The sequence below is a fragment of the Oryctolagus cuniculus genome, chromosome 8 (assembly GCF_964237555.1).
Source record: "Oryctolagus cuniculus chromosome 8, mOryCun1.1, whole genome shotgun sequence".
Taxonomy (NCBI): Eukaryota; Metazoa; Chordata; class Mammalia; order Lagomorpha; family Leporidae; genus Oryctolagus; species Oryctolagus cuniculus.
Window position 1 is genome coordinate 55,542,071 of NC_091439.1, and position 12,083 is coordinate 55,554,153.

The 12,083-nt window shown below is 45.2% G+C and overlaps 1 protein-coding gene across 1 annotated transcript in view; it reads left to right on the top strand.

The window, feature by feature from the left end:
- The window catches only part of LOC127483279 (uncharacterized), a 49,352-nt gene that overhangs the window by 36,499 nt on the left and 770 nt on the right, over positions 1-12,083 (top strand). The gene's annotated exons all lie outside the window — the stretch shown is intronic.

Consider the following 12,083-nt stretch of genomic DNA (forward strand, 5'->3'; position numbering starts at 1 on the left):
GCAGGGCCCAAGGACCTGGGCCATCCTCCACTGCACTCCCGGGCCATAGCAGAGAGCTGGCCTGGAAGAGGGGCAACCAGGACAGAATCCGGCGCCCCGACCGGGACTAGAACCCGGTGTGCCAGCGCCGCAAGGCAGAGGATTAACCTAGGGAGCCACGGCGCCGGCCCTTCAGTTAGTCTTAACAGATTCAATATAGTTCATAGATAAAATTCTTGGGAATAATAGAGGAAGGAGGAGAAAGGGTCGGGGAGTGGATGGGAAGAAGGGTAGGGTGGGAGGTATCACTATGTTCCTAAATTTGTATGAAATTTGTGTGAAATACATGAATTTTGTTTACCTTAAATGAAATCTAATAAAAATGTTAAGTGAATGAATGTCATGTATTTAATATATATGCAGACTTAGGAGCATAGTAATGTTTCTTCCTGGTCTCCCACATGGTGAGCATAGGGGCCAAAAAACGTGGGCCATTCTCTTCTGCTTTCCAAGGCGCATTAGGAAGGAGCTGGATCAGAAGTGGAACAACTGCTACTCGAACCAGCACTCATATGGGATGCCAGTGCTTCAAGTTGCAGCTTAACTCCCTACACCACAAAGCCAGGCCCAGTTCCCCTTTCATAGCAGCTGTCACAGTTACAATTTTACATTTTTAGTGGGGTGATTGCATGAATAACCATCTCCGGTGCTCTTCTCTAGCATCAGTGTGTTCATAATGCACCCGTCATCCAGTATTTTGTGTAGTATGAATACTGTGAATTTTTAAGAAAGATTTTGTTTAATGAATACAAATTTCATAGGTACATCTTTAGGAATATAGCAGTTCTTGCCCCCATACCCACCCTCCCACCCCCCAATCTCATCCCACCTCCTGCTCCTCACGCATGCCATTCTTCATTAATTTTTACTTATCTATATACAGAAGCCCAACTCTATATTAAGTAAAGATTTCAACAGTTTACACTCACGCACACACACGGAGTATAAAGTACTGTTTGAAGACAAGTTTTACAGTTAATTCTCAGTACAACTCGTTAAGGACTCCTACATGGGGAGTAAGTGCACAGTGACTCCTATAATGTTGATTTAACAGTTGACACTCTTACTTATGACATCAATGGCTGGAGCTGCGCTGATGGACTTGGGCCATCTTTCTACTGTTTCCCAGGCCATAGCAGAGAGCTGGATTGGAAGTGGAGCAGCGAGGTCTCAAACTAGTGCCCATATAGGATGCTGGCGCTTCAGGCCAGGGTGTTAACCCACTGTGCCACAGCACCAGGCCTATCCTTTGTCTCTTTTAGAAGTTTTTGTGTTAAAGTCTATTTTGTCTAATATTAGGATGGCTGCACCAACTCCTTTTGGTTTCTGTGCATGGCATATCTTTTTCCACCCTTACACTTTCAGTCTGCATGCATCTTTCTTGATGAGATGTGATTCTTATAGGCAGCAAATAGATGTTTTTTTAAATCCATTCAGCCAGTCTGTGCCTTTTAATGGGGAGTTGAGGCCATTTACATTCAAGGTGACTATTGATATGTAATGACTTTTTCCTGCCATTTTTCCAAAAATATTCTCATTTTTTACTTCGAATTTTCTTTGAACTTTCACTGATTCATTTTCTTCCTTCACCTTCTTTCATAGTGATGACAATGTTTCTGTGTGCAACTCATCCTTAAGCATTTTTTGTTGGGCTGGACAGGTAGCAACAGATTGTTTTAATTTCTCTTTGACAGGGAAGGTCTTTATTTCACCTTCATTAATAAATGAGAGCTTTGCAGGGTATAATATTCTGGGATGACAGTTTTTTTTCTCTTAAGACTTGGACTATGTCTCACCATTCTCCCCTAGTTTGTAGGATTTCTGATGAGATGTCTGCTGTGAGTCTAACTGGAGATTCTCTGAAAGTAATCTGGCGTTTCTCTCATGCACATTTTAGAATCTTCTCTTTGGGTTTTACTGTGGTGAGTTTGATTACAATGTGTTGTGGTGAGAATATTCTCTGGCCATGTCTATTAAGTTTCCTGTGTGTTCCCTGTACTTGGATGTCTTTATCTCTCCAACTAGGGAGGTTTTCTGTTAATATTTCCCTAAAAAGGCTTTCTAATCCTTTCTCTCTCTCCATGCCTTCAGGAACTCCTAGAACCTGAATGTTGTGTGTGTGTGTGTGTGTGTGTGTGTTTTAATAGTATCCTGTAGATTTCCAACTGTGTTTTTTAGGTTTCTAGTTTCCTCCTCTTGTCTTAGGTTTGACTGTATTCTTTCCTGTGCTTTGTCTTCTAAGTCTTATAGTCTTTCTTCTGCTTCACCAATTCTATTGTTAAGGCTCTCGGTTGCATTTTTGTATTTGTTCTGTTGAATCCTTCATTTCATTTGGATTTCTCCTTATGATCTCAATTTCATGGGAGAAATTTCCTTTCATATGCTGTATGGATTTCAGTAGTTTGTGCATTTGCTTCTGATTATTTCTGTGTACTTATGATCAATTTTTTGAGCTCCGTTTCTTGCATTTCTTCCATCTCATCATCCTCACAATCTAGCATGGAAGCATTGTGTTCTTTTGGGGACTTCATGTCGTCTTCCTCCTTCTTGTTTCTTGAATTGCTGCGTTTGTTGTTTGGCATTTGTGGAGATACTCATTGTTCTTTTTTTTTTTTTTTTCCTTTTTTGCTCTGGTGGGTTTTATATTTGTACTGTGACTGTGTAGATAAGTGGAATGTCTGCTTTTGATTCTCTAGAGGCTTGTAGTAGATGTGGTCAGCGAGCTCTGTTCAGTTCTCCAGGGTTAAGGGCATGCCTATGTTGACACACCCAGGTTTGGCATGATAAATCTCGCTCTCTTTTATCAGAAGGTTAAGTTTTTCTGCTCAGCTGAGCTCCTCTCCTTAATGGAGTCCAGTACCTTAGCGCTAGCCCCAGTGGCTATAATATTCTTCCACTCTGTCCCAAGGAGCACACAAAGGATCTGTGCAGTCCTCAGAGTAAGTTTAGATTCCCCAGCGATGTCTCTCTCCAGGTAACCAGGAAGCCCTGAGCGTGTGGATTCTCCCAGTGTGAGTGCCCAGAGTCCCAGCCATGCTCCCTCCCATACTCCCACAGTTTTTTTTTCACAGTCCCAGTACAGAAGCCTCACATAATCACAGGCTCCTATCCCCCTGTTAGTTCTCCCCACCAGTCAGGGTCTCCATTTGGCTGTTGCTGGGCAGACACGAGCTGGCACAGCTGTTACATATGTCTAAAATGGTGCCTGCTCTATTGGCTTGTTACAGGATGTAAAGTGATTGTCGTTTTTTTATTTCCCTCCTCTAGTTTAGCCAGTACACTATCCCCCATGGGGTTCCAAGCTGGATTCCCTCTAGGTTCTTCTTGCAGCTTTTTTTGCCAGTGGCTTGGGCTGCTGCAGTCTGGTCTCACCCCCACCCCCCTTTCCAATGCTGGTGTGTAGGCTCTGCTGCTGGAGTCCTGAGCCTGGGCACCCACACCCTCTATGTATGTCCACCATGTCCCTTTAATTTTGGTAGTGTTTCCTTTGCTGCTTTCTCCCTAACTCTTCTCTGAGACTATACTCTCTCCACTTTTTTTAAAGCTATCTTCTCCTGGGCTAGAGCAGTAGGCTCCCTCCCTACTCTGCCATCTTGGAACCCAAGACCAAATACTGTGAATTTGAATACCAGAGCTTGACCATGTATGGGGCAAGTCTTCTTGCCTTTGAAAGGAGAAACAAAATAACAGTGGTGGAAATGTGCTGATGGTAGAATGTGGGACATGAGAAGAGTGTTGCTTTGAAATGAAGAGCTCCAGAAAAGGTGTTTTGGGGCAGGCATTTTGGTGCAGCTGCCTTTTGGAAGCCTGCACCCCATAGCATAGTACCTGTGTTCAGTCCTGCCTCTGCCTCTACTTCTAATCCAGTTTGCTGCTAATGCACATTCTGAGAGGCATCCATTGTTGATTCAAATATGTGGACTCTGCCACCCTCCCAGGAGACTTGGCTGGAGATCCAGGCTTCTGAACTTTGCCAAATGTAGCCACAGCTGCTGTGGGCTTTTGGAGAGTGATCCTGCAGATGGAAAACCACTTTCTTTCCCTATAGATTCAAAAAAGTAGAGATAATTGAACAATGTAAAGGAATATCTTGCTGTGTGTTATGGATTGGTTATCAAAGTGTTTGGCTCAGGAACTGGTGGGAGTCACCTCATATATTTTTTTTAACTTTTATTTAATGAATATAAATTTCCAAAGTACGATTTATGGATTACAATGGCTTCCCCCACATACCGTCCCTCCCACCCACTACCCTCCCCTCTCCCACTCCCTCTCCCCTTCCATTCACATCAAGATTCATTTTCGATTATCTTAATATACAGAAGATCAGCTTAGTATACATTAAGTAAGGATTTCAACAGTTTGCTCCCACACAGAAACATAAAGTGAAAAATAATAGATGATTTTTTTTAAATGATGATGAAATCCGATCAGACCTATTGTCATGTTTAATCCCAGTGAGAGTCAAGTTGGGAGTTGATAATTTCTTTTTCTTTTTTTTTTTTTTTTTTTTTTTTACAGAGGATCAGTTTAGTATACATTAAGTAAAGATTTCAACAGTTTGCACCCCCATAGAAACACAAAGTGAAATATATTGTTTGAGTACTCGTTATAGCATTAAATCTCAATACACAGCACATTAAGGACAGAGATCCTACATGAGGAGTAAGTGCACAGTGACTCCTCATATATTTTTAAAAAAGGAAACTTGTTGAAGTGAAAGGGACACTATGGGAAACGGTGACTTGATCAGCATAGCCCTGACTGTTAATGAACAACTTAATACATTATCCCTCTTAGTAGTTTTTTTGTCTGTTCTACTTAATATGACTGATTTAATTCTGTAATTAATACACAGTTATTCTTAAGTGTTGAAATTTAACTGAAATGTGATCCCTGTTAAACATAAGAGTAGGAATAAGAGAGGGAAGAGATATATAATTTGGGACATGCTCAAGCTGACTTGCCCCAAATGGTAGAGTTAGAAACATACCAGGGGACTCTAATTTAATCCCATCAAGGTGGCATGTACCAATGCCATCTCACTAGTCCAAGTGATCAATTTCAGTTCGCAATTGATCATAATGAAAGGACTAAGAGTCAAAGGGAGCACATAAGCAAGTCTAGTACCTGCTAACACTAACCGATAGAATAAATAAAGGGGAGAGTGATCCAACATGGGAAGTGAGATACTCAGCAGACTCATAGAATGGCAGATGCCCTAAATAGCACTCTGGCCTCAGAATCAGCCCTAAAGGCATTCGGATCTGGCTGAAAAGCCCATGAGAGTATTTCAGGCATGGAAAGCCAAGACACTCTGGCAAAAGATCTCTGTGAGTGAGATCTCAATGGAAAGAACAGGTCTTCAAAGAAGGAGGTACCTTTCTCTGAAGGGAGGAGAGAACCTCCACTTTGACCATGACCTTGTCTAAACAAGATAAGAGTCGGAGAACTCAAGGGGCTTCCATAGCCTTGGAAACTCATGACTGGAGCATAGGGAGATTACTGATGCCATAGACAGGAGTGTCAATTGGTAAAGTCAACAACAGGAGTCACTGTGCACTTACTCCCCATGTAGGATCTCTGTCCTTAATGTGCTGTACATTGAGACTTAATGCTATAATGAGTACTCAAACAGTATATTTTGCTTTGCGTTTCTATGGGGGTGCAAACTGTTGAAATCTTTACTTAATGCATACTAAACTGATCCTCTGTAAAAAAAAAAAAAAAAAAAAAAAAAAAAAGAAAAGAAAAGAAACTACCAACTCCCAACTTGACTCTCACTGGGATTAAACATGACAATAGGTCTGATCTGATTTCATCATCATTAAAAAAAAATCATCTATTATTTTTCACTTTATGTTTCTGTGTGGGAGAAAACTGTTGTAATCCTTACTTACTGTATACTAAGCTGATCTTCTGTATATTAAGATAATCGAAAATGAATCTTGATGTGAATGGAAGGGGAGAGGGAGTGGGAAAGGGGAGGGTTGTGGGTGGGAGGGACGGTATGTGGGGGAAGCCATAGTAATCCATTATTCGTACTTTGGAAACGTATATTCATTAAATAAAAGTGAAAAAAAAAATTTTTTTTTTATTTATTTTTGACAGGCAGAGTGGACAGTGAGAGAGAGAGACAGAGAGAAAGGTCTTCCTTTGCCATTGGTTCACCCTCCAATGGCCGCCATGGCCAGCGCGCTGCGGCTGGCGCAGCGCGCTGATCTGATGGCAGGAGCCAGGTACTTCTCCTGGTCTCCCATGGGGTGCAGGGCCCAAGTACTTGGGCCATCCTCCACTGCACTCCCTGGCCACAGCAGAGAGCTGGCCTGGAAGAGGGGCAACCGGGACAGAATCTGGTGCCCCGACCGGCACTAGAACCTTGTGTGCTGGCGCCGCAAGGCAGAGGATTAGCCTAGTGAGCCACGGCGCCAGCGAGTCACCTCATATATTAAAAGAGGTTGGGGTCAGGCCAGTGCCATGGCTCACTGGCTAGCTAATCCTGTGCCTGCGTGTCGCTCCCCCTCTTCGTGGAGGAACGACACAGGACCCTGCGCTGTTCTTTCGTCTGCTCGGCCCTCCCCGGGTTTGCTGCTGGTTCTTCCCGGGTTGGCTACTATCCCTTCCACCTCCGTGGAAGGGCAGTTCCCCCTGGCCGCATTCCCCACTTCCGCAGGGGAGCGGCACACCGCCGGCTGGCTCTCTTCGGGGGCTGCACAGGTGTTCCCCTTCGATGTTCCTCGTGCATGCCGTCTCTCTCCTCCTTTATAGTCCTCCTCCGCCAATCCCAACTCGGCTGCCCACACGCCGAGTACGCTGCTCTCCTCCAATCAGTAGCAAGTCCTACAGTTTATTGGTTGAACTGGAGGCAGCTGTGCGGAAGCTGTTTACTTTTCTCCCAGCGCCATATTGTGGGAGAGCAGATGCATAGAATAAGTCTTAATTCCAGTAACTCAGTCTAGTCCGATTTGCTCCCCACAGTGGGAGAGCAGATGCATAGAATAAGTCTTAATTCCAGTAACTCAGTCCAGTCCGGATTGCTCCCCACAGATCCCCCTTTCTTTTTATTTTTTGGCGTTGATACGCGCCTGTCTTCGGTGTCCCGCGGCACACACTCTGCTCTACTTGCTAGAGTTGCCACAGGCTCTTACAAGTCCTATCAATCAGGCAAACCGAATCCGGGTCCTCTCTTCGCCATGTTGTGAGGAGGTTTTTAGGCGCTGATGCGTGCCTGTGTTCGGTGCCCTGCAGCGCATGCTCTGGTTGAGCCTGCAGGGGCTTATAAGCCCTATCAGGCAAACCGAATCCAAGCCTTCTCATTGCCTTATTGTGGGGGAGACTTATTAGTGTTGGTTTGTGCCTATCTTCGGTGACCTGCAGCTCATGCTTTGGTCGAGCTGCTTGCTGGTGCTTACCGCCTTAAATCAGGCAGACCGAATCCAAGCTTTCTCATTGTTGTATTGTGGGGAAGCCTTACTGATGTTAATTCGTGCCTGTCTTCGGTGACCTGCGGCGCATAAGCTGCTAGCTGCCCGCAGGTGCTCATCGTGCTCATCGCTTCACTTAATCAGGCAGACCGAATCCAAACTTTCTCGTTGCCATGTTGAGGGGAGGCCTTTCTATTTCTCTATTTCTCTATCTCCGGGCATTCCTATTTCTCCCATTTTACTTCTATCTTCCAGCATTCCTATTTCTCTCATCTTACTTCTAAACTTCTGTTTCTCTTATCCCTGCGGCTTCCCGGCGCCTCGCCCTGCCGGCAGCTTCACGGCTCCGCGCGGCTTCCCGGCGCCTCGCCCCGCCGGCTCTGAGCCGCTTCAGCCCGCGCCTCGGCTTTGCGAGGCTTGGCTTCGCGCGCTCCGCGGTCTCCACGCCCTTCGCGTCTGCACCACGGCCTCGCGCCAGCCCCGCGTTCCCTATTTATTCACGCCCCGTGCTCTCTCTGCACGCGGCGGCTTCCGCGAATGTTTCCGCCACCACCGGCATTCAGTCCAAGTTCCCCGGACTAACCTGGCGAATCCTGGCGGCCCACGTCTCTGCCTCTGGTTCCAGATCTTCGCCTCTTGCTCCCCGGGGTGACTTGAAGAATTCCAAGGTGGCTTATATCTCCGCCTCGGCCTGCACTCGCGGCTTCATCCTCCCTAACATTTTTCTCTACCCGGTATGTTTCTTTAAGTTTTCTTCCAACAATATTCCTCTCATTTCTCCTGGCTACTCCCCACAGTCCGTATCCGAGTCCAAGCCTCCTCCAGGTTTCACTTTCGCTTTCAATCTCCTAGCTTCCCCGCCATAGTCCGCATCCGAGTCTATGAAAGCTTTCACTTTCGCTTTCAATCCTAACTTCTTTCCCACAGTCCATATCCGAGTCTATGCCTAGGCTTTCAATAGCTTCTTCCGGCACCCTTTTCGTCCGGCTTTTCCCTAGGCTGTTTGCTAGTCTCTCTCTCCGGTAATTTCCCATTTCTTCCCGTTTCTTCCCTCCTAAGTTTGCTATCCGAGTCACGGCACCATTATGTCGCTCCCCCTCTTCATGGAGGAACGACACTAAACCCTGCCTAGGCTTCATATCCGAGTCACGGCACCATTATGTCGCTCCCCGTCTTCGTGGGGGAACGACACTAAACCCTGCCTAGGCTTCATATCCGAGTCACGGCACCATTATGTCGCTCCCCCTCTTCGTGGAGGAACGACACAGGACCCTGCGCTGTTCTTTCGTCTGCTCGGCCCTCCCCGGGTTTGCTGCTGGTTCTTCCCGGGTTGGCTACTATCCCTTCCACCTCCGTGGAAGGGCAGTTCCCCCTGGCCGCATTCCCCACTTCCGCAGGGGAGCGGCACACCGCCGGCTGGCTCTCTTCGGGGGCTGCACAGGTGTTCCCCTTCGATGTTCCTCGTGCATGCTGTCTCTCTCCTCCTTTATAGTCCTCCTCCGCCAATCCCAACTCGGCTGCCCACACGCCGAGTACGCTGCTCTCCTCCAATCAGTAGCAAGTCCTACAGTTTATTGGTTGAACTGGAGGCAGCTGTGCGGAAGCTATTTACTTCTCTCCCAGCGCCATATTGTGGGAGAGCAGATGCATAGAATAAGTCTTAATTCCAGTAACTCAGTCTAGTCCGGTTTGCTCCCCACAGTGGGAGAGCAGATGCATAGAATAAGTCTTAATTCCAGTAACTCAGTCCAGTCCGGATTGCTCCCCACACCTGCGGTGCCCGGCACCCCGGGTTCTAGTCCCGGTTGGGGTGCCAGTCCAGTCCAGCACTCTGCTGTGGCCCAGGAAGGCAGTGGAGGATGGCTAGCTAGCTAGCTCATTTCTGTCCCTTATGCTTTATATATCTAAAGAGGTAAAAAATATTTTCATCTATTTGCTTAGCCCTGTGAGATGAAAGAATGCAAGAAATTTCCCTCTATTCTCAAAAAGTATACAACTGGATCAGAACTATCATCTTGGTGAGATGCATAATTACAAGCAAAACCAAAGTATGCATAATGAAATGAACCAGTTTGTTTACCTCATGATCATCTGTCATGTATTTTCTTCTTTTCAGATCTCAAGCTCCAGAGAGGCCAGGACCTTGTTGCAGTCATCCTGGCACTTGGCACACAGTATTCTGCACATTTAGACATGCTCAACAAGTGATATTTGAGGATAAGTGTTAATTTACATCCCCCTCCCTCTCCTAACAACAGTTTTAAAGTATGCATTATTTTGAAATAAAAAATGTTATTTGGGTTTTGTTTAGTTTAGCAAATGTTGGATTGCAGTGCTGTTATACACCTTTAGTCTTTATATATTTAAACACCATGCTTAATACATTGCCTTCATCAATAGTGTCATAAGGTGTATTCTTTCTGTTATCACCTATTTTTTCCAAGGTCACTTTAAAATAAATTTTAGAATGTCTATTCTAATCTCTACTCGAAATCTTATCCATTTTATAATATTTTACTGTGTATTTTATTTATTTATTTTTATTTTTTGACAGGCAGAGGCAGTGAGAGAGAGACAGAGAGAAAGGTCTTCCTTTGCTGTTGGTTCACCCTCCAATGGCCGCCATGGCCAGCGCGCTGCGGCTGGCGCAGCGCGCTGATCTGATGGCAGGAGCCAGGTACTTCTCCTGGTCTCCCATGGGGTGCAGGGCCCAAGCACTTGGGCCATCCTCCACTGCACTCCCTGGCCACAGCAGAGAGCTGGCCTGGAAGAGGGGCAACCGGGACAGAATCTGGTGCCCTGACCGGGACTAGAACCTGGTGTGCCGGCGCCGCAAAGGGGAGGATTAGCCTAGTGAGCCGCGGCGCTGGCGTAATTTTTTTTATATTTTATTTAAAAAAAATTTTTTTTAACAGGCAGAGTGGACAGTGAGAGAGACAGAGAGAAGGGTCTTCCTTTACCGTTGGTTTACTCTCCAATGGCCGCTGTGGCTGCTGTACTGCGCTGATCCGAAGCCAGGAGCCAGGTGTTTCTCCTGGTCTCCCATGGGGTGCAGGGCCCAAGCACCCAGGCCATCCTCCACTGCACTCCCTGGCCACAGCAGAGAGCTGGCCTGGAAGAGGGGCAACCGGGACAGAATCTGGCGCCTGGACTGGGACTAGAACCCGGTGTGCCGGCGCCGCAAGGGGGAGGATTAGCCTAGTGAGCCGCGGCGCCAGCCAATATTTTACTATATTAATGTCTTAATAATAGATGTTGTCCTAAGGTCTTCATGTATGTAACTCATTTAATCTTCACCTTTACTAAGCAAATGCACATAATCTTCATCCATTCACCAAAAATGACTTATTGAGCATCTGTGCATGTGCAGAATACTGAGTGCCAAGTGGCAGGACGAATTCAGCAAGGTCCTGGCCTCTCTGGAACTTGAGATCTGAAAAACAGAAAATACGTGACTGAGGATCATGCAGTAAGCAAACTGGTTCATTTAATTATGCACATTTTTTCTGTTTGTAATTATGCAAGATTATGGTTTAACCATAATTATAACCAAATAATTATGGTATTAACCAAGATTATGGTTCTGATCCAATTGTGTGCTTTTTAAGAATAGGGGGAAATCTCTTGCATTCGTTCATAGTGCTAAACAAATAGATACCAATATTTAATGAGGGTTACAGGAATGCTTTTATGAAACACTATAACCTGAGAGTTGTTGGAATTACCTAGTGGGATTTCAGGGGGCTAGAAAAGATCACCTAGCAAATGGAGTTTGCTAATAACGGAAGTAATCATACACAAATGGAAATAGTGTTGATTAGGAGTAGTCAGACATCTAGGTTTCCAAGTAGCCTCAGTGAGCCCTGTTAAGACAGAAACATTCAGTTGAACTCTAGGGCTGTTCAGTACCTCTAACACTTGAAACGTGGATTCAGAAGGAAAGCAGGAATAGTGTTTTAGTAAAACATGGAGATAAAAATTCTGGTAGTCTTTTTATGAAATATGTTAAAAAATTCTTCTAGAAAGCAGAGACTGCTTGAAACATTATATGTCAATTTGGTAAACAATGGCAATAATGAGATCTTCCCCAAAACACTCTATGACACTTTAATGTCAGTCTTTCCTGTCTATATTTGGCAAACCAATGATCTTATTATTACTACTTATATGATTAATTATAGTAGTGCATCGAGAAGTGAAGTCCAGCAAGTAATGCCCTAGAATGAAATGTTGGTCTCAGTAGTAGGAGATGCCAACCAGTCTATTGCTTACAGCTCCTTCTGTAGCACCGGTTTTGCTTTAGCTGAGCCATTAACGTTTAAAGCAGCCCAAACTGGGTTCAGAAAGGTAGCAAAAGGAATGACAGGAAAGGCTGAAAACCTGAGAGCAAGGGCAGCTTCTGGGTTCTCATGCAAATGTGTGGACCCTGAAAATCTTTATGAAGTAAGGGAGCCATTGACGTTAGTGAGCTTGATCATTTCAGGAAAAGTGACAATGAAAGCTCTGTATGCCTTTTCACATCATGAGGTTTTTCACTAGGCATTCTGTGAAATGACATTTTTAAAGTTTGACATGAGTTTTGTTCATTCCCTGTCAGCTAGCATCTTTAGCACAAATTCT